General features: G+C 45.3%; 1 long non-coding RNA gene across 1 annotated transcript; it reads left to right on the top strand.

Annotated features, from left to right (window-relative positions):
* Positions 1-5: 5 nt before the first annotated feature.
* On the top strand, positions 6-7,429 carry LOC127001167 (uncharacterized). The gene is made up of 2 exons (XR_007754834.1): positions 6-445; positions 5,014-7,429. It is a non-coding gene; the product is annotated as an uncharacterized LOC127001167 (long non-coding RNA).
* The last annotated feature ends 16,243 nt before the right edge of the window (positions 7,430-23,672 follow it).

The raw sequence follows: 23,672 nt of genomic DNA, 5'->3' as shown, positions 1-23,672 counted from the left end.
GAGGAAGGAGGACATCTTTGAGGAATCCTTGTTCTGATCCAGTTTCATGGAAGGGAGATCCATGACAAAAGATTATCAAAGTTTAGGAAAGAAATTAATGTTTATGTTTTGTTCATACTACTGTACAGTCCTCACTTGACATTCATGTGGCATAGTGAAATCTGTGAATAACCAGAGTTCATAAAGTCTGGAAGAATGTCATCACAAAATTAATAAAAAAAAACTTGTAAAAGTTTTTGAAAAATTACTGACGAACTCTTTCATTTGAATTACTACACTTATGTTGTTTCTTGGATGAGTAGGAATTTGTTATATTTTTTTTCAGGTCCCTGATGAGTTTTGGTCCGAGGTGAAGATGTATGTTAAGACCCTCGTCCTTGCAGATTGTGCGCGTCAAAACAAGTCTGACAAATCTGACATTTTGCTGTTGTTAGATGAAAATTAGGTAAGTACTAATGATATCCAGAGAATCATGATTTTTCTACTCATTGATAGTGTAATGTCCTGAGTGTTGACATTAAAATTCCAGTTGTGGTGTACAGAGAACAAGAGATTCTAAGAAATTTTGTCTCATCACGAGAAGCGTAGAAAATTAGGGTATGTTAAGTTTCGGGTATCTTCAGACACAATGATAGCCAGTACCTTATGGTATAAATCAACAAAGAATGACCTCACTATGTTGTATAGAAAGTCTCATTAGTAAGGAAACATGTATGAATTTTCTGAGTCAAGACCAATAGTAACTGTTTTGGGTTTTGTTGGGTTAGGTTAAGTTTAGGGTATCTTCAAACACATGATAGGTAGCACCTTATGGTATAAATCAACAAAGAATGACCTCACTTTGATGTGTAGAAAGTCTCATTAGTAATCAATCAATCAATCAGTGGGGTTATACGCCAAGGGGAGCGTCGCCTCGCCCACCCTACGACGCCTAGCCTGGGGGTCCCTCTGGGCGAGTCTCCATGCAGGCCCCCTTCCCAACCTGAGTACCACCTGGCAGGATCCATTGACTTGCTCAAGTCATGAACTCCATGGGCGTTCCCTTGGTCTCCTCCACTCAGGATTGTCTTACAGAAACAACCCGATGCGCAGGATTAGCTTCAGGATAACGTGCCACGTGCCCGTATATCCGGAGTTGGCGTTGACGAACTATGCAGGTGATATATGTCGAATCATAGTTACTGGTTTGACACAAAGTCATTCCAGCCATATCCTATGATTCTGCGTAGACACTTATTACCAAAGGCATCAATCCGCCTCTCCAAGACCCCATTTAGTGTCCATGTCTCACAACCATAGAGTAAGACAGGGAGCACAAGGGACTTGAAGATCCGGATCTTTGTCCTTCTGCATATGTATCGACAATGCTATATGTTTGTGTCGAGCGAGTCCATAACACCGTGGGCCAGGCCAATCTGCCGTTAGACTTCCTGGCCAGACTCACCGTTGTTATGAACTACGCTTCCAAGATATGTGAAACTTTCTGAGATCTCAACGTCCTCACCACATGCATGAACAGACTGTACTGTTTCATCTAGCAAGCTTCCAAACACCTGTACCTTGGTCTTGGCCCAGGAAACCTTAAGTCCCAAGGACTTCACCTCCTCGTGCCTTGCCTCGAGAGTCATCATCACAATCTTAAGCGACTCCGCAAGGATTGCTGCATCATCGGCAAAAACAAAATCATTGGCCCTGGTATTGCCAGTGGATGCTCTGCAATGACTCTGGTCCACAACTCTGCCCAGTACTCACTCCATATAAGTGTTGAAAAGCAATAGGGCAAGGACGCATCCCTGCCTCACTCCCGCATTCATGGGAAAGAATCTGGACAAGCTCCCCCCCACACTTCACAGCACACTCTGTGCCAGAATACAGGCCAGTCAGCAAACCAGGAGTCCTCAGAAATCACGGAGTTGCAGAAGATCCCAGAGTGCTTCATGATGCACAAGTCAAATGCCTTCTTGAGATCGAGGCTGCAAGCATCCCTGTTGAAACTCATGTTGGCGCTCCACCAATGTGAATCGCTAGGATACGGTCTGTTGTCGACTTATCAGGCGTGAACCATGACTGTTTAGATCTTTGCAGCTTCAGCAAATGGCTGAAAATCCATATCACCAATAGATGGGCAAGCACCTTGCTTGGCACACTGAGCAGTGTAATACCATGGTGGTTGTTGCAGTCCTTTTAGTCCCTTTTCCCTTTCCAGATAGGTATGACCAGCCCCCTCTTCCAATCAGGAGGAATGATACCAGACTGCCATATGGCAGTCAAGACTGCATGCAACCTGCAGATCAAGGCCACACCTCCAGCTTTGAGCAGCTCTGCACTGTTATTACAGATACCAGGTGCTTTTCCTCCCTTCAACTTTGCCACAGCTTCTGTGACCTCGACCAGAGTGGGTGGGCTTTCGTCAGTGGGTGGATCAGCATCCGCCACATGCAACCCAGCAACTGGGAGGTGCCCATTTGGAGGGTCCGCCGTGTACACCTGCTCAAAGTACTCAGCCCAACAAGCCCTCTGCCCTTCCATGTCCGACACTAGGCAGCTGTCAACGGTTCGGATAGCACTCACCTGAGAGGGAGACTTGGAGCGGAGCTTCTTCAGGGCTCGGTAAGCAGGTCGGAGGTCATTCTCATTTAAATGTCCCTCGACTTCCTCAGTGAGACCCCTGACATACCTCTCCTTGTCTCTCCTCAGGAGAGCTCTAGTCCCTAACAAGGTCTTGGAACTAAGAAATAAGCATGCTCAACAAAACTGAGTTACCCTGTAATGAACACCAATGAGTGCTGGTGATCGAACCTAGGCCTTCTGAGTAGAAGTCAGCGCAGCATACCAACTGTGCCACTGATGAGCTTAACCCCTTAATGACGTTGATGCCACTGGCGTCATATAGTTCTATCAGACGTGGGCAACGAGCATGACGGCAGCGCCAGAGAGCGAGAAGCTATCTGGAATTTGAAGGCCGCGCATAACTAGGTTTCTGTTGATGCTACGTGACTAACTGGCACCTCATTTGTCCCTTACCACCACTTTGTGCTAAAAATAGCCTACAGTTCCTGTCTACGCATCATGGCGTCTGCAGAGCGCTTATGTTCCCTCAGCCAATCTGTTTCGGCGGTCTTCCTTTAGTTTCTGCTCGGTGTGCATGCTGAGCGTAGTCTTGACACCTCCACTTATATACGTGATGCTGTAGATGAACCAGTATCTTGTTCACAGGAGTGTTCAGAGGAGTGGGAAACGGAAGTTTGATTTTTTGGGAATCATGGAATTCCAGCTAAACGGTCTGTCCAAACAATAATCTGATTTCACAGTTGAGTTATACGGATGATTTTCTACAACTTTTATTCAATGAGATTCATTCCAGGATGAAAAAACTACAACAAAAATTATTTTTCGAGTTTCACTGCAACTTTGGCTCTCTGTAGGCAGTAAATTTCCGGGTCAAAGATTATAAACTATATTTTTCAGACTCCATCGTGATAAAATGAGCAACTTTTCTTCAATAAATTTTACTGTACATTGCACCAGTAAAAAAGTTGTAATTTTTGGGGGAATCCTGGAATTCCAGCCAAATGGTCAGTCCAAATCATAATCTGATTTCACAGTTGAGTTATATGGATGATTTTCTATAACTTTTATTCAATGAGATTCATTCCAGAATGAAAAAAAAAACTACAAAAATTTACCAAAATTATTTTTTGAGTTTCCCTGCAACTTTGGCTCTCTGTAGGCAGTAAATTTCCAGGTCAAAGATTAAAGACTATATTTTTCAGATTCCATCGTGATAAAATGAGCAACTTTTCTTTAATAATTTTCCTGTGGGTCGCATCACTATAAAGCTGGAATTTTGGGGGAATCATGAAATTCCAGCCAAACAGTCAGTCCAAATCATTATCTGATTTCACAGTTGAGTTATTCAGATGATTTTCTACAACTTTTATTCTATGAGATTCATTCCAGAATGAAAAAAATAAAAAAATTACCAAAATTATTTTTCGAGTTTCACCACAACTTTGGCTCTCTGTAGGCAATAAATTTCTGGGTCAAAGATTATAAACTATACTTTTGAGACTCCATCATGATAAAATGAGCAACTTTTCTTCAATAAATTCTCCTGTATGTCGCACCAGTAAAAAGTTGGAATTTTTGGGGAATCATGGAATTTCAGCCAAATGTGACAACCTAGAAAGAAATGGATTTCACAGCAGGGTGCACCAGAAAATTTTCTATAAAATATCTTTTATGACTTTTTCTCAGTTTCAAAGTGTATTTTCCGCTGACTTTTGCATTATGGGGGGATCTCCCGAGAAAAACTTTTGCTGTTGAATGGGGTTAAAGGTTAATATGCACATACACTGGATGTGCCATAGGGATGAATAAAAGTGTTTCTGGCTGCCATGAGTGAGAGTGGGGTCTCCACCCTTCATATCCACAGTCAAGACAGGCTGCAGAAGTGGCCTTTCATGCGGTGACCTTTTAACTCGTCAGTGGCTCAGTTGGTATGCTGCCCTGACCTTTACCCAGAAGGCTCAGGATTGATCCCCAGCAGTCAGTGGCATTCATTATGGGATTTTTTCAAGGCATTATTGCAGTTTCCTTAATGTACAACTAAGTTAGTTCTCTTAGCAACTCAAGCGCCTGCAAAGTTATAATTGGTTTACTTAATTAGACTCATTTGGCAGGTGTTTCTGCCCTGACTGTATCAAATATCAAAGCTGACACCATCGTGGGGCAGCTGAATTTTTAATATTTCCTATCTGAAGCCCCTAAAAATATAGTAAATTGAAATGAATATTGTTCATCACTGATTAATTCATTATTTGTTTTTTTCTGTATTGAAAGTCTAAATTTAGTATACATTCAAGTTCTCCAACAACCATTTGCGAGTCATATCTGATGTAAACTTTATTTTCATCTCAAATGATCATTAAATAGATTTTTTTTTGTAAGATTATGATCTTAGAATTTCTTGCTTGAAATTATATAATGATTTTTATTCATGTACTCTTTCAGAAAATAATCGTTGAAGATGTGTTGATCAGCAAAAAGTACCTGCAGCACTGCCAGACCATAGAATTACAAAGGTGCAAGTTTTCTTGATGTCTCCAAGTCGGGGTTAGCTAGTTCTCACTTACGAATTTCACCTTTATTAGAGATAGGAGTATATGCATTATTTGTTCACTGAAAGCAATGGTTATTTCCTTTAAAATGTTTTGGCACTTTTAATGGGTTCCTGACATTCTGGTAAAAGCAACAGAACATTTGGTAATTTTATTGAGGAGAAATGAGCACTTTCCCTTTACTGCACTCCTGCAGTGTGAAATGATTTTTTGTAAAAAAAAAAAAAAAAAAAAAGAAGAATCTTTGTTAGTCTACTTGAATAGTAAATGAGCCAGTCATTGTGTCTGAAAACATTTTCACAAGGAATATGCCAGGAAAACATATGAAGTAAAAGTATGAAAGAGTTATTCTAAGCCTACCAGGACTTTCCTGTATTTTTAGTTTACTGCATTTAATTTTCCCAGATAATGCAGAGGACAGTTATTTGGGACTGATATAACTAAGCATGCCTAACTCAATCTCTTAAGTAGTATTAGTTGGGGTGTATCCTTGGTAATTTTCCATTATGTGCATTTGATTTCCTGGAGTATTGCATATTACAATGAATAATTCATAGTAATATAAAATATTATTGTAGTTTTTAGAATACTATACATGAATTATAATAATACTTTTCTCTGAACAATTTGGTTATTTTAAGAATTTTTGTATCCATTCATTGTTTGAAATTTTTGAGCAATTTCATCTCTTTTCATACATCTATGAATATTTTCCATATTTGAGAAAGGCTGTTTTATGATAGGTTGCAATTTTTGTACCATAAAGGGGTGTGTTGTTAACAACTTATTAATTATAATTTTCTAGTACCTTTTGATGAGTTCAAATTGTCATTATTTTAAGAATTTTGTTCTCCATTGAGGGATAGAATTTGCAAGGCAAATTTCATCTCTTCCTTCAATTACTGATTTTTTTCTTATATTCATTTTATCATGATCATAAGTTACATAAATTCTGTAACTTATTTCTGTTTCCTGTAATTTTGTTTTATTTATCATTGTTGGTGATCATTTAAAAAAAATTCCATTCAATCCTCAATCCATTTTCATGAAATCAATTTTATAGTTATGTAGTAGTTGCACTATTCCATATAAAATACATTCTGCAAACCTGCTGAAATGTTTGAAGTAATTATTTTTGTATTTTAAAATACACTTGAGAAAATAAGAAAAATTATGCAGGTAAGAATTTTGAATTTGAGTAACCTTTGAGACAGAAACATCCTTTAATGCCTTGACATAGTTTTACAGTCAATAACTTGTTGAGAAAGTATGGATCACACAGTACAGGTTGATGGCTAAGGTTTGTGAGAGCCTCCATGTGAATCATACAAATAGGTAGATGAATGCAGTTGCTATATTAATTTTGTTCTCATCTGGTCGTGTCTCTGTATCTGGTTCATGCCAGTACTACTTTTTGAAATGGTGAAGCAACCCTAGATAGTTCATCTGAAATCATGAGCAAGTTATCTACAATATTTAAAGCCATTTAAATCAATATTTTGCTCGATTTACAAGGTTTACTAAAGATGAATTTGAGGGGTGGGGGTTAAATTGGCCATTATAAAAAAAATGGCCATTTCGAGATGATCATACCAATGAGCTGGAAAGGTCCATTTCTGTCAGTGCTGTAAAGGCCAATGATGCCTGCATGTTAAGAATACCAAACCAACAATATGTTCGGATCCAAACTCAGCTCTACTCTTCTAAACTTTTAAACTACTTAACATATACTTGGTCTGTAACCCAAAATCTCAATATCTCATCTCTTGCAAAAGTAGCTTTCTCGAGGTTAGGTGTTCTTTATTGTCTCCACCATTTTTACTCCCTCACAGACGCTATCCTTATACAAGAGCCTTCTGTGTTCTTGTTTAGAGTATGCTTTTCATATGTGTTGTTCTTTTTTTATAGTGTCTAGACTTTTCATCATCAGCTTTCCTTCGCTTACTGACAGCCTTCTATCTCTTAAATTCCGCCACAGTGTTGCCCTCATTCTATCTTCTATCAATATTTTCATGCTAACTGCTCTACTGAATTTGCTAATTGCATGTCTCCACCCCTCATACAACCCTGCTGCACCTGACTTCCTATTCTTGTTCATTCCTATGCCATCCTATTAATTCTTCATCCCTTTTGCTGGTAAACTGGAACAGTCATCTTGTGTCTTTTTCCTTCTGCCTACGACTTGAACTTTCAAGAGGGAAGTATCAAGACACCTCCAAATGACTGTTTTGGAATTCTTCTAGTATACACTATTTGCGCCAGTGGACTATTTTTACTTTTATATTTATAAATATATTTATTTAACTGTTCATATCCGTAATTCTTTTTTTTCATACCTTTTGAGTTCTTGCTTCATCCATCGGTGGAATGCCGCCACACAGGTACCTCTGAGGCTGTCGCCCCCATCACATATTAATTTATTCATAGTCTAATTCACATGTAAATACAGACCACTGTTTGGTGTGAATAACTCCAGCCAAGCCTCAAGCGTTTACACTCGGTGCCGACCATTGCTGAACAGGAGACGGGGAAGGCTGGGGTGCCAGGGGAAGGAAATGCTGGAGGAAAAAGGCAGAGGGAGGTGTAGGAAGAGTAAAAAGGAAAAGAGGTAATATGGGGTGGCCAGTAAGAAATATGAACAAGGTTTTGAAGGAGATGGAAGGGCTGAAAGAAGAGTGTGCAATGGGGGAGCTGCAGGTAAACAACAAAGGAGAAGGGAGGAGCATACCATCCCAACCCCCAGGCAGTACAGAGTGTGATTATACAACTTAGGATACATGTGGAAATAGCACCAGGAAACTAGAAAGATACAATGGTAGGGGACAAGTGCTAAAAAAAATAGAGGCCTTGATTTAGTCAAGGGAGCAGACATAAGGGACTGAACATATGAACTACAATCTCGGGGCAAATGCAGGATACTCACTAAGCACAGCTAAGAGAACATTATTGTTAATGAACCAGCCCACCAGCTCAGGCAGGCCCCAGTGGCCCTGTGGGCGGTAGGCACTAATAGCAGAACATTGCAGGACATAGTGTTTGAGCGTGTGACCCCCTTGCCTGGCACACAAGCTGCAAGGTACAGGGTCAGCCCCACTGACCTCCCAGTAATATCTGTAGCCCAGCCTCAGCCGCATCACCACTAGATCATAGGATGCACTAAGCCTACCATAAGTGTGGGTGCAGATACTTGATACCTGGGCATAGTGAATGCTGGAGGGACTACCATCCTGACACCTCAAGGCAAGCTGATTGGTAACAGACTCACTAACAAGGGATCTAAGTCTATTCTTAACATTATTATAGGTGTACTCAACACCTGGGTGTACAGTGAGATCATCAGAGGCAACACGAGCAAGTCTGTCTGCCTTTTCATTATGGGGCAGCCCAGCATGTGAGGGCACCCAGATGAAGTGTGCAGTAGCACCACAGCACTCAAGCAGGCTAAGGGCACTAAGGCACTTATTGACTATATCACAGTCAGAAGGGGAGGAAGACAGAAGTGCATACAAGGCACATTGACTGTCATCAAACAGGTACACAGTTTTCCCGAGAGCTACAGTGATATGGAGGGCTTCATATATGGCATAGCGTTCTGCCACTGGAAGACAGATGATCAAGAAGCCTCTTAGAAACCAAAGTGTCAGTGTATTCAGAGGGGGTGGCATTGTCCCTAATAAATAATCCACAACCAGTCTTGGTGCCATTGACAGATCCATCACAAAACACATGGACAGCCTGGGTGCGGGGATATACAGACAATTTGGTCAGAAAATGGTCCTGCAGGACTTGAGGAAGCCAAGAATCTTTAGATTTATCCAATTTTTCTATATCAGCACTGACTATGAGGTTTCCAAGAAGTATAACAAGGGCTGCTAATGAGGGCAAGACTCGGTTCAAGGACACCAAGGTCAGATAAGAGAGAGAGAGAGAGAGGGGTTGGGGGGGGTTGCATTGCGGAATCTACAAAGGAGCTTCCCATTTTCGTTGGTTCAGCAGATGTTCCTTATATCGTCACTCCCTCTTTACTCTTTGCCCACGTAGCATTCTATCATTCCTTTGTTGTTTTACTTGCAACAATAAACTATCAATCAATCAATCACATTTAGTCAACCGTGTTCCTCGTATAGACATTAACCACTTTTAAATATTCACCTTACTGGATATATGAAAATAAGAAATATCAAGCCATATGATCGCGAGGGCGGGTATGTGATAGAAAGAAGGCTTGTGATTGGTGGAGACTGACGTGATCCGTGACGTCATCTGGACCAGCGTGCCGGATTATCGTATCCACCATTGTATTTACCGTTTTTAGACACTTAACTATATAAAAAAGACACTAATAATTAAACCTTTCAACGGTAACTATAAATAAATGTAGTTATTGGAGTGGAGGAGACAGTTTTGGGGTCGGAAATCGGAAAACATAAGAGGCTAGGTACGACAATCTGGCAACGTTGATCTCGACAGCTGACGTGAAGCCCCGAAACCTGCTTGGACACAGCGGCGAGCGGAAGGAAGCGTCTGTACGTGCAGCCGTCAGTGGTCTATTTTATCTTTTTTTTTTTTTGAGTGTCGGTTGAAGTACGGGCTCTTTGTCCTCATCGTCGTGATTGCGAAGGCGTGAGCGTGGCGTGGAGGTGACCAGGTGACAGGTGAGTCCAAGGATGATGGAAATACAGGTGAAGTTGCCAAGTGGTGAAGGTGGCAGGCGGTTGGAGAGGGTGGCGGTGCGGGGCATAGCTTGGTGTTCTTAGACGCGTCCTTCTCTTACATCACTCATTTCTAAATCCAACAAGAGGTTAAACGCGTCCCCATGAATGTTTCTTTACGTTCATGGTACAGAAACTCAAAACTACCACCAGGGTCATAAAACTATTAACCATGGCCGTGCCCGCAAATCCTATACGAAAGCCTTGTTAATTAAATGTATGTGCTAGGGCGCCTAAATGTTTTAAAAATATGATCCATAGTAGCTATTCACCTCTCTAGCTCTATGTATCAGTGTGTTCTTGACTTGATATATTTTGTGTAGCTTTAGTTGCCATTTTATTTTGTGTGTGTGCTCAATTTTTACGACAGACTAGCCATAAGAGTTGCATTTTTAAGTATTATCAGCCAACTGAGGATTCATTACTTGGTCGTAATTTAAAATGGCTATCTCACACTACTCTCCAGCCAGCACTATCTTTTTCCCGTTTTCTATTCATTTCTCGATAGTTTATTTGATTTTGACATTTGACGTCGTGCATATTTTTGTTGCCTCATGATCTTGCAGCGTTGCGGGGGTCATGCGTAGGCCTATATGTGTTTGTATGGCTGGAATAGGTGAGATATATGTATAAGGTGTATGCATAGGGTGAGGTGAGGATGAATGACGGATGTTAAGGATGAGGTGAGGGACTGAGTGATGGATAGGGGAGAGCGGTGATGATTCGGACAGTGGGATGGTCCGGCCATAGCACTTATTGTAAAGTGTATGGGAGCCGCGAGATTTTGTGTGAATGTGCAAAACTTTGTTGCCTTGGCCCACAAAGGGACAACCACGCCCTCAGAGCTGTTATTTTCGATGCAAGTTCTATTTTATGTTATTTTCCATCTCGTATGTAATATTTTCAGGGTGTATCGTAAGCTCTCACATCAAAAACGTGCCAATTAGCGAGATGTAAATTATTTCGGTGACGCAACGATGCACGGCGAAGGTATTGCCGTATAACACGATCACCCGTGAAGCTCTCGTGCTGGAAAAGGAGTGTGACCACACATTTGCTTTTTATAGAGTCGTGATGATTCGGACGGTTGATTTTTTCATGATTTTTATTAAATTTATATCAATTTAAACATTACAGGTGTTGCAACGGTTATAACAAGGTTAATTTGGTTGATTTATATTCAGATATTATGCTTGTTAGAAGAGAAGGAAGCCATAATACCAAAATTTTTGAGATATTTCTTGTAGTTCTCCTTTTATTTTTTTCCCCTCTAAATATTGAGAGGATACTTTTGTCCTTATACAAATGTTTTGTAGTAGATATAATCTTGTTTATTAGCCAATCAAACTTAAGTTATATTAATATTATGGCGAGTATTATGAGTGTCCGTACCATCCCACCTCCCCGGCCGAACCATCACCACGGGTGGGGATGGTTCGGACGATTTAGAAACTTGTCTTTCATCACCTACATCTGAAAACTGGAAATAGCTACGAGTATCATATTGTTATGCCGGACGTGTTACTTGGGTTCCGTGTCGCCGTCAGGAGACTCCGTGGGAGTTGGATATGTAAACACTTTGCACCGCTTCTGTAGTTTAATATTCTTCCTCAGTAGTACACTTCACTCTGACTCTTCACTTACCACTAGCTTACTATGACTGGAACTCCCCTCTCTCGCCCTCTTCTCCTATGTATATCCAGAACAGTACAGTCTAGAATGTTACAGTATATTTTAGATCATACAAGAACACGTAGCAAAAATATATGCGAGTTGGCAACACTTCCCGCCTGGCGCCTGGCCGCGCCCCGCGGGGCGCGGACGGCTCGCCTTGCTCCCCGCCCCCTTGCTCGTTTCTCCGGGAGCCTTCTAGAGGCCTATGGTCGCCGGGGGAAGCTTCCAGCACAACACTATCCCCCCCTCTTAATTGTGATCGTCCCGATCACACACTTAACTATATACAAACGTAAGAGAATTAATCAAAAACATAATAATCGTCGTATCGCTGTGGACGCCTGCGTTGTCTCTGTCTTCTGCTCGGTGCCTCCTGCACGTCTGTCTCCTGGCGCGCCTCGTCGTCGTCCGCTTCTTGGGGTGTCCCTGGAACATCTGCCGAAGCCGGGAGGTTATTTCCCTCGGCTGAAAGGTCCAGAAGGCCTACGTCGTCGTCGACCTCCTCTCGGTCCTGGACGTCCCTTGCGTTTTCGTCGGCTGCTGAGTGTCTGTAGTTGTTCCAGGTGTAGTTTCCCGGACCGTGGTACCTCCATAGGCGGTTGACGTGGACAACTTTCGGCTTGGTCCTTTCCGTTCTCCGGATTCGGTAAGTCACGTCGGAGAGGCGTTGTAGCACAGTGTAAGGGCCTTCCCAGGGGCTCTGTAACTTCGGAGACTGTCCTTTCTTCCTCTGCGGGTTGTAAAGCCAGACTCGGTCTCCTTCCTTGAAGTCAACGTGGCTTGCCCTCATATTGTAACCGCGCTTCATGGCCTCCCCGGAGAACTTCAAGGCACCTCGGACTTGATGGTGCACCTCTTCCAGCCGTTCCTCTAGTTGACGGGCAAAACTGGAGGCGTCCCTTGGAAGGCTTTCCCCAGGAGGCCTTCCTGTCAGTAGGTCCACCGGCAATCGCAGCTCACGTCCAAACATCAGCTTTGCCGGTGAATACCCCGTAGTCTCGTGGGCGGCAGACCTGTAGGCCATGAGAAGCGCAGGCAGCTTCTGATCCCATGAAGACTGATCATTGTTGCACTGCTTGGCCAACTCCTGGCCCAACGTCCAATTAAACCTCTCCACCATTCCATCTGACTGTGAGTGCAGAGGGGTGGTCCGGGTCTTCTTGATACCCAGGAGCCTGCAGCACTCAGCAAGGACTGTTGACTCAAAATTCCTTCCCTGGTCGGAATGGAGCTCGTTAGGCACACCGAAGCGACAGAAGAACTCCTCCACCAAAACCTTGGCGATGGTAGTGGCTTCCTGGTCAGGGATGGCGTAGGCTTCCGGCCACTTGGTGAAGTAATCCATTGTGACGCAGATGTACCTATTTCCGTTCGTCGTCAGAGGCAAGGGTCCTGCTATATCCACTGCCACCCGTTCCATGGGGGCTCCAACCTGGTATAGTTGCAATGGGGCACGGTGACGCTTCTTGGGGCCCTTCTTTGCACAGCACACCTCACACGCGTAACACCATTCTTCCACGTCCTTCCTCATGCCAACCCAATAGAACCTTTGGCGCAGGCGACTCAGTGTCTTCTTTACCCCAAGGTGTCCGCTGGTGATGCTGTCGTGCATTTCTTTCAAGACGCCTTCCCGGGACTTCACAGGTAGCACCGTGGACCAGTAGTGGTCAAGACCATCATGAGAGACCCAGCGTCGCTGCAACACCCCGTTGTCCATCCGAAGAGTGTCCCACTGAGTCCAGTAATTCTTGGTGGTAGGGCTTTCTCTCGAGATTACTTCCCACCCAGGTCGAGTTGACGATTGACTCAGCCACTCCATAATTGCTCTCAAATCTCGGTCCTCCCGCTGCAGTTTTCCCAAGTCTTCCCATGGCACCTCCGCTGTCTGTTCCACTGTAGTGCGGCGGCACATATTCTGGACGCTTTCCCTCTGGAGGCAATGTTGACACTCAGGTAGGCAGGGGCGCCGGCTCAAGCTGTCCGCGTTACCATGTGTTAGCCCGGATCGATGCACAATAGTGTAGTGATGTTGCTCTAGTTTACCTATCCAGCGAGCAAGCTGGCCCTCAGGGTTTTTCAGTGACTTCAACCACCGCAATGCAGCGTGATCCGTGCGGATGGTGAAAGTTGCACCGTACAGGTAAGCATGGAAAAAGTCAAGGCTCTTGACTACTGCCAGGAGTTCTTTCCGGGTCACGCAATAGTTTTTCTCGGCTGGGGTGAGCTTTTTGCTGAAGTAGGCCACAACCCGTTCCATGTCGGCACATGCCTGGGATAGCACTCCACCAATCCCCTCATCACTGGCATCACAATCCAGTATAAAAGGCTTAGAGGGGTCTGGGTAGGTGAGTACGGGCGAGCTGATGAGGGCCTCCTTGAGCTTCTCAAAGGCAACCTGAGTTTCCGCTGTCCACTCAAACTTGCTCCCCTTCTTCGTCAGGAGGTGCAGTGGTGCAGCAATCGTAGCGAAGCCTTTCACAAACCTGCGGTAGTATGAGCACAACCCGAGGAAGCTCCGCAGCTCCTTCACGTTGGTGGGTGTCGGCCAGTCCCTTACTGCAGCCACCTGCTCAGGATCAGTGCGTACTCCAGCCTCGCTCACGATGTGTCCCAAGTATTGGACCTCCTTTTGGAACAGACAGCATTTCTTCGGGCTGAGTTTAAGGTGTGCAGCTCTAAACCGGGCGAAAACCTCTGATAGCCTTTCCATCTCCTGCTCGAAGGTCTGGCCAAAGACAATCACGTCGTCGAGGTAGATGAGTGCCGTCTTCCAGTGAAGTCACTAAAGCACCCTCTCCATCAGCCGCTCGAACGTGGCCGGCGCGTTGCATAGGCCAAAGGGCATGACCTTAAACTGCCACAGGCCTTGACCGTAGGAGAAGGCTGTTTTCTCTTTGTCCTGCTCCGCCATTTTGACTTGGTGATACCCAGACTTCATATCCAGTGTTGAAAACCACTTGGAGCCCACCAAAGCGTCGAGCGTGTCGTCGATCCGTGGGGGTGGGTATGAATCCTTGATGGTGAGATCGTTGAGGGCTCGGTAGTCCACGCAGCACCTGAGGGAACCGTCCTTTTTCCTGACGAGCACTACAGCAGACGCCCACGGGCTGCTGGACCGCTCGATTAACCCCTGTTGCCGGAGATCATCCATCACCTCATCCATCTCCTTGCGACGGGCTGGTGCCATCCTTCGAGGAGCTTGCTTCACTGGGCGGTGGCTACCTGTGTCGATGTGGTGCTCTACCAGGTCCGTACACCCCAAGTCCAGGTCTCCTGTGGAAAACACATCTGCATTCCTCACGAGAAGCTCCCTGAGCTGTTCCACTTGGGGCTCCTCTAGACACTTGGAGCTCCTGTCAAACAGGTCGCGCAGGTAGTCAGGCAGCTCCTCCTGGGGCTTCGTCAGGGTTCTCCTGCAGACACAGGTTCTTGGTTTCTGGTCGATCTCTTTGCACAACCCCACCATGGTCCCTTGTTTTATTTTCTTTGGGCTGAAGGAGACATTGGCCACGATGACAGGCACTTCCGCTGCAGCAGGGTCTACCAGAGTACTGCCTACAATCATCCCGTTTTCTACCGGGCATCGACTTCCACTCTCTACCACACACAGGCTAGCCGGGGGGGCACCCGTAATTTGACAGGGTAACAGCATCTCCGACCTCGGAGGAATAATGGTGGTGCGCTTGACCGTCACTGGCAGGTCTTACTTGTTCACAGTCGTCAGTGGCACCCTCCTTCCTCCTACAGTCAGCTGCTTAGCGCGAAAGTCCAGCTCGCACCTGTGGGAGACAAGATAATCCATACCTAGGATGCAGGGGTCATCCATGTCGGCCACGTACACAGAGAGGAACTCTTCCTTTCCTCCGAGCTCAAACTTCACGTCCACTGGGCCTCTGAGCTCTGCATAGTGTCCTGTGACTCCGCACAGTCAATGCGGCGTCTTAGGAAGCCGACGATGACTCACTACGTCAGGCCGCACCAATGTGCGTTCCGAGCCTGTGTCGACGACCACAGGCCACAACACTCCGTCAACCTTGCCCTCCACTTGGCAGCTTGTCATGGTGGTTCTCCTGCACACTGATATCTTCGGGGCATGTACAGGACAGACTGGTCGTTGCCCCCGTGAACCAGTCCTTCTTAGTTTCCCGAGTGGTGGTCGCTCGTTGGGGGCACATTTTTCCGACACTCATTCTTCCAGTGCCCCTTTTCTCCACAGGTCCAGCACTTGGGTCCTTCCCTGGGCTTCTTCTTAGCGCCACCTTCATATTCCTTCTTCCTCTTATGGCATTCGTTCTCCTTGTGCCCAACCTTTTCGCAGTACCAGCACGTTCCTTGGAACCTGTCTGTGTCGCTGACAGCGCCCTTTCGTGCCCTAAAGCCAGAAGTCGAGTCGTCCCTGAAGCTTGACAAGCTAGACCTAACAAAGGACTCAAACTCCATGGCACGTGCCAGAGCTTCCTGCATTGATGTTGGCTTAGCTTGGTTCACTTGTATCTTCAGCTGAGGGCTGTCCAGGGCATCGATGAATTGATCACGCAGCAAAACCGTCAGCAGGTCAGGGGTGGCACCTGGGTATGCCTTGTGCGCCATGCTCTCAAGGTCCTGAGCGAGTTCCTGAAGAGACTCGCCGCGCCTCCTGTTGCGGGTTCTGAACCTAACCCTGAAGAGCTCGTTCTGGTGCTTGGTCCCATATCGTTGCTCCAGCGCCTGTGCCAGCCCGCTGTAGCTACCCTTTGTCGCATTGTCGAGCTGAGCAAGGACTTCCAGCGCCGCCCCTTTCAGGCTAGTGGCCAGCTGTACCGCACACTCTTGGTCATCCCATCCGTTGCGAGCTGCCAACAGACCTTGCCATCAAACTCCTGAGGCTTCTTTCTAACAGGCGAACCCAGCAGACTCATGGGGCTGGCGGAACTTCTTGCGGGGATAAACTCAGGCGAAACAGGGCTCAAACTACCCCGGACTTGCGTAGGAGAGGCATCTTGGGTACAACTAGCCCCTGCAGGCACTGGCTGTCCGTTTCCAGCCAAGCAGTCTTCAAGGGCCTTCACTCTGTCACTTACTTCTAATATTTCTTTGTGTGTCGTCTCCCGTACCACCTCCATCTCTTGCTGAAGATTTGTGTATTCTTTCTCCACTTCTATCAGGCGTTGTCCCAAGTTCGTGGTCACATCAGTTATTTTTCTTCGCACTGATTCACTGCCATCTTGAACTGCTTTTAGCTGTAGCTGTAATCCTGTGAAGCGATCTTCTAGCTGTTCTTTGAGTTCATGGAGTGTTCCTTCTTGGTGATGCTGTGCTCTTTCTTGTTGTTCTTTGAGTTCTTGGTGTGCTTTTTCTTGTTGTTCTTTGAGTTCTTGGAGTGTTCCTTCTTGTTGATGCTGTGCTCTTTCTTGTTGTTCTTAAAAGTTCTTGGTGTGCTTTTTCTTGTTGTTCTTTGAGTTCTTGGTGTGCTTTTTCTTGTTGTTCTTTGAGTTCTTGGTGTGCTCTTTCTTGTTTCTCCCCCTGTAGTCTCAAGGCTTCCAAAAGTTCAGTCAACATGTCGTCCCTCTGGGCAGCTTGGGAACGAGTCTCCATGGCGAAAAAACAAATGGCTACACTCCTGACACCAGTGTTATGCCGGACGTGTTACTTGGGTTCCGTGTCGCCGTCAGGAGACTCCGTGGGAGTTGGATATGTAAACACTTTGCACCGCTTCTGTAGTTTAATATTCTTCCTCAGTAGTACACTTCACTCTGACTCTCCACTTACCACTAGCTTACTATGACTGGAACTCCCCTCTCTCGCCCTCTTCTCCTATATACATCCAGAACAGTACAGTCTAGAATGTTACAGTATATTTTAGATCATACAAGAACACGTAGCAAAAATATATGCGAGTTGGCAACACTTCCCGCCTGGCGCCTGGCCGCGCAGATACTCTGGACAACTCTTGCTCCCCGCCCCTTGCTCGTTTCTCCGGGAGCCTTCTAGAGGCCTATGGTTGCCGGGGGAAGCTTCCAGCACAACAATATTAGCAGCCTAAAGAGCCAAATGATGGAGGAACATTTTGAGATCAACAAAATTACACGACTTCTTAAACTTCTTTTTCTAAAAATATTTTTCTAAAAAGTGTCCGAATCATACCGGCTCTCCCCTATATTGCAGAAGGTATATGGAGAAGGTGAGGGAGAGGACTGGAGGACTGTCTGGCACGGTTACTGGTTGAGGACGAAGAAACGAGAGAGAGTGGGAGGGAGGGGTTGTAGGGATAGATGGTGAAGGGGAAAAGGAGGGAAGGAAGGGAGGTGAGGAAAGACTGGCAGACTGGTTGTTATGTTGGTGGGAGAAGTGATGGGAGGAGAGAGAGAGAGAGAGAGAGAGAGAGAGAGAGAGAGAGGGAAATAGGATGGTCACATGGATGGCGTTTAGGGGGTAAATATCCCATTCCCTTTATGATATTAGACAACTTTTGACGCTTCTCTTGTGTTTCCGATGTGTGTGTGTGTGTGTGTGTGTGTGTGTGTGTGTAAGAGGAGAGGAAGAATAGAAAGAGAAGTGAAGAGGGAAAAATAGAAGAAACAGCTGCTAGATGATGCTGTCCTTCTGATCATAGTTCCGTACTTTTTACATGTACTCGAAAGAAAATTACTTCCTAATGTAACAAGTGAAAAGAAGGTGCTCCTTATAAACAATGACATTTGGGAATCACGAATGTCATAATCTAATATTTGTTGGAGCGTCGTCATCCATGTTGTCAGGAACCTGGACATTTCATATATGAACTTAAGCAAACCAATCACAGGGAAGCATTGCAAGGCGAAATTGCTGCATGGAAAGAAACAGTGCAGGGACAAGCAGGAACAACGAGAGCCCCAAGGCGGTAGGGTTCCCGCTTTCCACACCATCTTTCATTCACATCTTAGTCTTACACAAACTGCGACAACGGCTTTCACCGAGTAGGTAAAAAATTATAATATTTCGCCTCCAAAAGTTCTTCGCCCGAACCTTGAGGCGGACGGGAATGTTTCTTGCGCGGGGTCCGAAGAGGAGGAGGCTGCCGGCCCTGGCCCAGTCGAGGAGCAGGCCGGCGACACCTTCATGGAAGGGCCTCCTCCACTGCCCCCTCGTCTCGAGACATTCCGTTGCTTAGACGCCAGTGAACAAATGAGTCCGTAAACGATGCCAAATACGTAGAGGACTCAGCCAAAAAGAAACACGACTCAGCACAAGAAACACAAGACTCAGCAAACAAAACCAAAGTAACAGTCACCTCAAATAACCTAAAACGAGGTGGGTGGGTGAGTAGGTTGGTGGGCGGGTGTGGAGGAAGAGGGAGGAAGGGAGGAATAGGTGGGTGGGTGTATTGGTGGGTATAGGTAAAGAGGGCAGGAGGAGGGGAGGGGCATGGAGGCTCGCAGTGGGGGTAGGTCTTTAATAACTACCTTCCCGCTCACCTCCCTCCCTCCCTACCTACCTAAATACCTACCTCCCTACAACCTCCCTACCTACCAGCCTGCCAACCAACCTCCCTCTCTCCCTGCCTCTCTCCCACACGCCTGCCTACCATCCTACCCGCCCACTTGCGAACCTGCAACACACCTCCCTCAAAACACACTGACTGGCACACACAAACACAAGACTGAGTCCCTCAAAACACAATGACTGGCACACAAACACGCAAGACTGAGTCCATTAAAAACACATTGACTGGCACACAAAACGCGCGGGTCCGAAGAGGAGGAGGCTGCCGGCCCTGGCCCAGTCGAGGAGCAGGCCGGCGACACCTTCGCGGAAGGGGCCTCCTCCACTGCCCCCTCGTCCCGAGAACAATGCGCACGTAAACGATGCGAAACACGTAAACAATGCGACCGTAAACAATGCGAAACACGTAAACAATGCGACCGTAAACGATGCGAAACACGTAAACAATGCGACCGTAAACAATGCGAAACACGTAAACAATGCGACCGTAAACAATGCGAAACACGTAAACAATGCGCCCGTAAACGATGCGAAACACGTATACAATGCGACCGTAAACGATGCGAAACACGTAAACAATGCGATCGTAAACGATGCGAAACACGTATACAATGCGACCGTAAACGATGGGAAACACGTAAACAATGCGCCCGTAATCGATGCGAAACACGTAAACAATGTGACCGTAAACGATGCGAAACACGTAAACAATGCGCCCGTAAAACAATGCGAAACACGTAAACAATGCGCCCGTAAACGATGCGAAACACGTAAACAATGCGCCCGTAAACAATGCGTAACACGTAAACAATGCGACCGTAAACGATGCGAAACACGTAAACAATGCGACCGTAAACGATGCGAAACACGTAAACAATGCGACCGTAAACGATGTGAAACAAGTAAACAATGCGACCGTAAACGATGCGTAACACGTAAACAATGCGACCGTAAACGATGCGAAACACGTAAACAATGCGACCGTAAACGATGCGAAACACGTAAACAATGCGACCGTAAACGATACGAAACACGTAAACAATGCGCCCGTAAACGATGGGAAACACGTAAACAATGCGCCCGTAAACGATGCGAAAGACGTAAACAATGCGACCGTAAACGATGCGAAACACGTAAACAATGCGCCCGTAAACAATGCGAAACACGTAAACAATGCGACTGTAAACGATGCGAAACACGTAAACAATGCGCCCGTAAACGATGCGAAACACGTAAACAATGCGCCCGTAAACGATGCGAAAAACGTAAACAATGCAACCGTAAACAATGCGAAAAACGTAAACAATGCGACCGTAAACGATGCGAAACACGTAAACAATGCGACCGTAAACGATGCGAAACACGTAAACAATGCGCCCGTAAACGATGCGAAAAACGTAAACAATGCGACCATAAACGATGCGAAAAACGTAAACAATGCAACCGTAAACGATGCGAAAAACGTAAACAATGCGACCATAAACGATGCGAAACACGTAAACAATGCGACCGTAAACGATGCGAAACACGTAAACAATGCGACCGTAAACGATGCGAAACATGTAAACAATGCGACCGTAAACGATGCGAAAAACGCAAACAATGCGACCGTAAACGATGCGAAACACGTAAACAATGCGACCGTAAACGATGCGAAAAATGTAAACAATGCGACCGTAAACGATCCGAAAAATGCAAACAATGCGACCGTAAACGATGCGAAAAACGTAAACAATGCGACCGTAAACGATGCGAAAAACGTAAACAATGCGACCGTAAACGATGCGAAAAACGACAACAATGCCACCGTAAACGATGCGAAAAACGTAAACAATGCTAACGTAAACTATGAGAAAAACGTAAACAATGCGACCGTAAACGATGAGAAAAATGAAAACAATGCGACCGTAAACGATGCGAAAAACGCAAACAATGCGACCGTAAACGATGCGAAACATGTAAGCGATACGGATTTATGCTATTCGTTGTTGTTATTATTATTATCATTATATGTATTCCGTGTGGTTAACAGTGATAAATGAATGACACCTATGTAAAATATAGATGGATTACCATTAATTAACCTAGGGTTATGTTACTATATTTGTATGTTATGTTTGCCTCAGTATTACACGATGCCAGTGGTTAGGTTCATCACATTAAGGAACTTGTTTATCCCAAAGCATTTATTCACACTATGGTCTTGCAGCAAGCAGTACTGGGGAAACAGTTGTTATGTCCCGGCAGTTAGCCAATCGGAGCATATACACAACAAATAGGATGTATAAAAATACGCTTTAAAACAAATCAGCTTTTATTTGTTATTGGCGTCCATGACAAACTGTCTGAGGTGAAGGCTGCATACAGACTCGTAGCCTGAAGAAAAAGTCATATTGCTTCAAATAAAATTCATGAATGTATAACAGTATACAGGTAGCAGTAGACGCATGCACACATACGCACACACATACATACTCGAAGAAACTTCCTTTTTTTTTATTTTTTACAGCAAAGGAGTCAGTTCAAGGGCATAAAAAACGGAAACAAATATGAAAAAAAGCCCGCTAGTCACTGTTCCTATAAAGAGTTAGAGGAGTGGCCGAAAGATAGGTCAATTTCGGGAGGAGAGGTGTCCTGATACCCTCCTCTTGAAAGAGTTCAAGCCGTAGGCAGAAGGAAATACAGATGAAGGGAGATTGTTCCAGAGTTTATCAGCGTGAGGGACGAAAGAGTGTAGATGCTGGTTAACTCTTGCGTAAGGGATTTGGACAGTAAAGGGATGAGCTTGAGTAGAAAGGCGTGTGTGGCGAGGCCGCGGGAGGGGGGGAGGCATGCAGTTAGCAAGTTCGTAAAAGCAGTCAGCATGAAAATATCGATAGAAGATAGAAAGAGAGGCAACATGACGGCGAAATTTAAGAGGTAGAAGACTATCAGTAAGAGGAGGAGAGCTGATGAGACGAAGAACCTTAGACTCCACTCTGTTCAAGAGAGCTGTGTGAGCGAAGTCCCCCCACACGTGAGATGCATACTCCATACGAGGGCGGACAAGGCCCCTGTAAATGGATAGCAGTTGTGCGGGGGAGAAGAACTGGCAGAGAGGGTACAAAACGCCCAACCTCAAGGAAGCTGATTTAGTAAGAGAAGAGATATGAAGTTTCCAGTTGAGATTTTGAGTTAAGGATAGACCGAGGATGTTTAGTGTTGAAGAAGGTGATAGCTGAGTGTTGTCAAAGAATAGGGGATAGTTGTTTGGAAGATTGTGTCGAGTGGATAGGTGGATAAACTGTGTTTTTGAGGCGTTGAAGGACACCAGGTTCTTCTTGCCCCAGTTGGAAATAATAGTAAGGTCTGAGGCTAAGCGTTCTGCAACCTCCAGCCTGGAATCGTTTAGTTCCTGTTGGGTGGGTCTTCTATTAAAAGACATTGAGTAATGCAGAGTAGAGTCATCGGCGTAAGAATGGATAGGACAGTTCGTTTTAGAAAGAAGATCATCAATGAACAACAGAAAGAGAGAGGGAGATAGGACAGAACCCTGCGGAGCACCACTATTAATAGGTTTAGGGGAAGAACAGTGACCGTCTACCACAGCAGAAATAGAACAGTCAGAGAGGAAACTTGAGATAAAGGTACAGAGAAGGATAGAAACCGTAGGAGGGTAGTTTGGAAAGCAAAGATTTGTGCCAGACCCTATCAAAGGCTTTTGATATGTCCAGCGCAATAGCAAATGTTTCACCGAAACGGCTAAGAGAGGATGACCAAGAGTCAGTTAGGAAGGCAAGGAGATCATCAGTAGAACGCCCCTTGCGTTGAATCTTCCTGTTAAGGATTGATTCAAAAGCTTTAGATGAACAAGAAAGTAAAAGCTATGGGACGGTAGTTTGAGGGATTGGAACGGCCACCCTTTTTAGGCACAGGCTGTATGAAGGCATACTTCCAGCAGGAAGGAAAGGTAGATGTTGACAGGCAGAGGCGAAAGAGTTTGACCAGGCAGGGTGTCAGCACGGAAGCACAGTTTTTAAGGACAATAGGAGGCACTCCATCAGGTCCATAAGCCTTCTGAGGATTGAAGCCAGAGAGGGTATAGAAAACATCATTCGTAGGAATCTTAATAACAGGCATAAAGGAGTCAGAGGGGGGATGAGTAGGAGGAATATGCCCAGAATCGTCCAGAGTGGAGGTTTTAGAGAAAGTTTGAGAGAAGAGTTCAGCCTTAGAGATAGATGAGACGGCGGTGCTGCCGTCAGGACTAAGGAGAGGAGAGAAAGATGAAGAAGTGAAGTTGGAGGAGATATTTTTGGCTAGATCCCATAAGTCCCGGGAAGAATTAAAAAAAACAAGGTTTTGGCATTTTCTATGGATGAAAGAGCTTTTGGTAGGTCGAAGAATAAATTTGGCACGATTCCGGGCAGAAATGTAAAGATCATGGTTTGCAGGAGTTCGAAGGCTCTGGTACCTTTTGTGAGCTGCCTCTCTATCTTTGACAGCACGAGAACAAGCGTGATTAAACCAAGGCTTGAGTAGAGAAAGTACGTGGAATGTATGCCTCCATTCCAGAGACAATCACCTCTGTGTTGCGCTGGGCACACACAGAGGGGTCTCTATCCTGGAAGCAGTAATCATTCAACGGGAAATCGGAAAAGTATCCTCAGGTCGTCCCACCGAGCTGAAGCAAAATGCCGAAGCATCGCCTCTTCGGTGGGTCCAG

This window comes from Eriocheir sinensis, chromosome 20 (genome assembly GCF_024679095.1).
Source record: "Eriocheir sinensis breed Jianghai 21 chromosome 20, ASM2467909v1, whole genome shotgun sequence".
Taxonomy (NCBI): domain Eukaryota; kingdom Metazoa; phylum Arthropoda; class Malacostraca; order Decapoda; family Varunidae; genus Eriocheir; species Eriocheir sinensis.
This window is presented reverse-complemented; position numbering and strand designations above follow the sequence as displayed.